Source organism: Elephantulus edwardii, unplaced genomic scaffold (assembly GCF_000299155.1).
Source record: "Elephantulus edwardii isolate Elephantulus edwardi_28Jun2011 unplaced genomic scaffold, EleEdw1.0 scaffold00036, whole genome shotgun sequence".
Lineage (NCBI taxonomy): Eukaryota > Metazoa > Chordata > Mammalia > Macroscelidea > Macroscelididae > Elephantulus > Elephantulus edwardii.
This window is the reverse complement of record NW_006399786.1, coordinates 13,643,736-13,649,082: the sequence shown is the minus strand read 5'-3', so window position 1 is coordinate 13,649,082 and position 5,347 is coordinate 13,643,736.

Sequence of the window (5,347 nt, the reverse complement as noted above, 5' to 3'; positions counted from 1 at the left end):
TAGTAATGTTTTGTAATTTTCTTGGAAAAGGTCCTTTGTACTTCTGGTTAAATTTATTCCCAAGTATTTAATCTTGTGATTAGCTATTGTGAAAGGTAGGTAATGACTATATTTTATATTAATCTTTCATTATTGCTGTTACTGTCATGTGCCATTGAGTCACCTATGACGTATAGTGACCCTGTGTACTTAGCTCTGAACCCTGCCCTATCCTGAGCCAGTCTCACCGACTCTGATACACCTACCACGTTACTCTAGTTACTATGCCAATCCAACACATCTAGGGTCTTCCTCTCCTGAGCTGTTTCTCCACCCTCCAAGCATGATTTCCTTTTCCAAAAATTGGTCCTCCTGGCCCTGTTCCCACAGTTCCCATTAAGCTTCAAAATCTGTACTTCTAAGAAGAAACTTGATTTCACACTTTCCAGAACAGACTGTTCTCTTGGTGGTCCATAGTATTTTCAATACTGTTCTCCAGCAACACAACTCAAAGGCATCAATTCTTCTGTAATCCTTAGTTATTGTCCAGCTTTGTAATGCATAGCAGGTAATTGCAAAGACTATGACCTAGATTAGGCACCTCTTAGTCTCTAGAGTGAAATCATTGCTCTCTAGCACTTTGGAGAGGTCCCTGACAGTAGATTTTCTCAAGTAATTCATCTTTTGAATTCCTGAAAGCTGCTGCCAAGAGTATTGATTGTGGAACTGAGCAAGCTGAAATTTTTCACAACCTCTCTCTCTTCTCCATCTTAGAGATGCCAATTGGTCCAATCATGAGAATCTTGGTTTTCTTGATGTTGAACTTCACTCCACATTGAAGACTACAATCTTTAACCTTTTCCAGCAAACACTTCAGATTCTCATCAGTTTCAGCTAGCAAGGTTGTTGTGTCATCTGCATGACACAGGTTGTTGATGAGTCAATATTTCATTATTGAGTGTAATGGTAACCTGTATTATATCCAAAGATATTTCTCTAAATGGAAAGGAAGTTATATAAAAAGACTTGAGAATTTCTTCCAGGGTAATTTACCAAGTAAAATAAGGTCAGAAACCAATAAATAGTTTCATTATTTAGTTTCAACAGATTTCCCCAGATTAAACTTATCAGGAACAATAGCTTGCAAACTCCTTCCTTAACAAAAACAAACAAACAAACAAAAAAAACCCACCACATTTATTGACTAAATTTACAAGAGATTCTCCTCATTGCACTCACTAGTTTTCAAATATTATGTGTATGAAACAGAGAGATTGGCTCAGAATATGACAGGGCTCAGAGTTATTGTACATAGGGTCGCTATGCATCACAGGCAATCACGGACACATAATAACAACAGTGGTGCTTATAGTTAATACTTGACTGCTAACCAAAAGAATGGAGGTTTGAAACAACCCTGGTGGTGATCTGATGAAAAATTAATAACACCATTGAACCGTTATATTCTGAATCTAATGAGGTCATCATGACTTTAAATTGATCCAGTGACTCTGGCATTTGATGTTTATTTACACATTGTTGTTGTTATGTGCCATCGAGTCACTTGTGACCCTAAATCCTGCTCTGTACTGTGCCAACTTCACTGTCTCTGACACTCCTACTCTCATTATCCCAATCACTGAATTGATCAATCTCATCAAGAGTCTTCCTCTCTTGTGCTGTCCCTCCACCATCCCAAACATGATGTCCCTCTCCAAGGACTGGTCCCTCCTTGCAACATGCCCAAAGTATGTCAGACCAAGCTTCAGATTCCTTGCCTCCAAGGAGCAGCCTGGCTTCACCCTATCCAGGAAGAACTTGTTTTCTCTCCTAGCAGTCCATGATATATCCTACACTCTTCTCCAGCACCACAGCTTAAAGGCATTAATTCAGTTTCTATAATTCCTATTCACTGTCCAGCTCTCTGACACATAGCACGCAATTTCAGATCCATTGAACCTTAGTCTCCAGCCTGATGTTGCTCTTCTTTACTCTGAAGAGGTCCCTTTCAGCTGAGTTTCCCAATGCAATTTGTCTCTTGATTTCCTGGCTGCTGGTACCAAGAGTGTTGATTGTGTTGATTTATACATTATTCATTGATTATATTGAGTAAATCTATAATAAAAATTATTTAATAAGAAACTGAGACAGAAAACATATGTTGATACACATGGCTAGGAGTAGTAAAATAAGAAGTACTTTTATGAGAATATTTATTCAATAGGTTTTTTGAGTATGTTGTAAGGAGGGACCAATCCTCGGAGAGGGGCATCATGCTTGAGAGGGTAAAGAGCCAGCACGAGAGAGAAAGACCCTCAATGAGATGGATTGACTCAGTAACTGGGTAATGGTATAAGTGTGTCAGAGGAAAGAAGGTTGGCTCAGGATAGAGCAGGCTTCAGAGCTATGAGTGACAGCGCATAACAATTAACAACAACAGCAGTGGGTCCTTGTTTATTATTTTACTTCAGGGTCTTTACTCAATGAAGATAAAATAAAGGCATGATAGTTAAAATCTCTTTTAATTCATTATTCTTCTCCTTAAGTTGAGAAGAGCACATTTAAAAGTGATTCTTCTCTTACCTTATGTGGCATTTTGATGGTCTTATTTCTAACACTTAGCTGTTACTGTTGTTTTTAGATGTTTTCAGTCAACTACTATTCAGAGCTATTCTATGAACAACAAATCTGAGCTTTACCTCATCCTCATGTCTTCCTCTCTTTCTCCGACCCTCCACTTTTCCAAGCATGATGTGATTTTCTAAGGATTGGATATGAGACAGTTTAATTATTTTTTTTCTTCTTAGGAACTACCTTGGTTGCACTTCCTTCAAAACAGATGTATTTGTTCTTTAGACAGTCCATGGTATATTCAGTACTCTTCTTCAAGACCACAGTTCAAAGCCATCATTTCCCCTCCCACCCCGGTCATCCTTAGTCATTGTACAATAATCTTATTTTGTTTAGACTCCCAATTACCACCAATTGTAACAACACTCAATAAATCAATGGCATGTTACATTGTGGAAATTTGCAATCAAATTCCTCTTTAAAATACTAATGAGCAAGGACATCAATTTTAAGACTACGGTATGGATTGTCCAAGTCATATCATTTTCAGTGACTTCTAATGCATCTGAAAACTGGACAATAGAGTGCTTAATTAATTGTGAATCAAACCTCACATATTTCTAACCATATTCATTGTTCAGAAGTGGTGTTTAGAGAGACCAAGACCACAAACCATAAAATACATTCTTTAGAAATAATGAATCATAATTTTCTCATTTTATTTTGATTGCTAAAAAAGCACAATGTAGGTAATGATCTTATCTTGTGACTGCACGGACAAAGCCTCCCTGAAAATGAGGGCAACAACAACAACTTAACCAACAAAACTAGTAGAGTTGCCTGAGAAAAGTTAACAATGTCCAATAATTTACCTGTTGCATTGTTAACTGCTGGATAATTAACCCACCTTCATAGTAACCTTATATTGTTGGTACTGTTAAATATTGGCAAAGTGGACTCACAGCAACCCCATGAACTACATATTTAAATCTTACCCTAATCTGTTTTATTTTTATAATCTGATCTCTGCCATTTGAAAACATATTGTGGAAGTCACTGTGTCGACTCATCTACCCTGAAGGCCTCCTCCTGCGCTGTCAAGCTGACGGCGTACAGTTAGAATCCAACAGCTGCTGCACCTGAGGAAGATAAGTAATCTCCTCATTTGTGATTTACTGTCTCTGAAACTTGACAATACATAAAATAACAACAATCACCTTACCCAGCATGATATTTTTCCCAAGAACATACCCCTCCTAATGATAACCTAAAATATGAGAATTTTCAATGATCTGTAATTATAGTGTTGGAAAAAATTATGGAATATCCATACCATGAACTTTCAACAAAACTAATAATCTGCCTTGGAGGAGGTGTAACTAGGGTGCCCCTCAGAAGCAGGTAGCCCCATATACTATAGGCAGTATTGACTCATCCTGTATCACTCCATGCTCTGTTACAGATCGGATAGTTATGAGCCATAGACATTCCTCCTGCTGTGATTTATGGTTAACTCAGTTCTAATTCATAATATCACATACACAACAGAAGAAAATACTGTATCGTCCTGTGTTATCCTCACAACTGTTATAAAGCTTGAATCACCATAGCAACAACCATTTTTTCAACTCATCTTGAAGATGTTCCTCCGTATAGCTCTCTACTTTATTGACCATAATGTATTTAGGTAGCCACTGTCTCCTCCTCATAACACACCCAAGACAAACTCTCACCTTGTTGCTTTCAAGAGAATATTAGCTCTAATTCATTTAGTCATCCTGAGTTTTCATATAGTCTACCATTTTTGCTTAAGCAAAAATTTAACTGAACTTTGCCACATCTATCTAACATAATAGTCAGATACTTTACTTAGGATTTCTATAACCTAATGGAGTGTAGAAGCAATAAATCAAAGAAATGTCATCAGAAAAATAGATTGGAAACTCTGAGCTGACTAATGATAGATAAAAACTTAGGTAGAAGAATATTTTCTAAACTCTTTTTGAAATATATTTAGAAAATATAGTAGGGAAAGATATTTTCAAACTATTAAATCAGAATTCAGAGTAAGAATTATTTCTTGGTTATGTTTTATATTTCTAATTTGTTTTAATTTCTTTTTGTTTTTTTCTCTATAGGTAATCATTTCTGATTTCAACTGTTCTGTATTTTTTTTTCTTCAAGTATTCTCTCATTTTTTCTTTATATAATATTTATTTATAAATCTATTACTTAAAATAATAAAATTTATTTTTGTTGTCTGCTGTCAAGTCAGAATCAACCCATATTTGATCTTGTAGCAGGTTTTCAGAAGCACTAAAACACACAAGCTTTTGGAGTCTACTGCTTTACTGGGCATGTGTTTGTTACGTGCAGGTTTGCTCTGTCCCCAGGAGGGAGGCTAGCCAGCCTGGGCCTAGGGTTTGAACCAGGAGGTGGCCTTAAGCGTTGCTGTACAGAGGTAACTCGTGGTTGCTGTGATGCTGAAGCCTGTGACAGTGATGTGCCAATTGTGGAAACGGGTACCCATAGTGGACAGTGTTGGCTGGAGCTTCCCGACCAAATGAAGCCTGGAAGCAGGAGCGGCATCCACTTCCGAAACGGCTTGCCTCTGGAAACTCTATGTACGAACAGTGCTCACGCTGTTGTTCATAGGGTCGCTATGAGTCGTCCACGACTCGACGGCAGCAAACAACAAGAACAAAGCACACAACAGGGAATGCCCAAGCTTTTATAGCAGAACAACTGGTGGATTTGAACAATAGATCTTTAGCACACAATTTCTTGCCACTAAGCC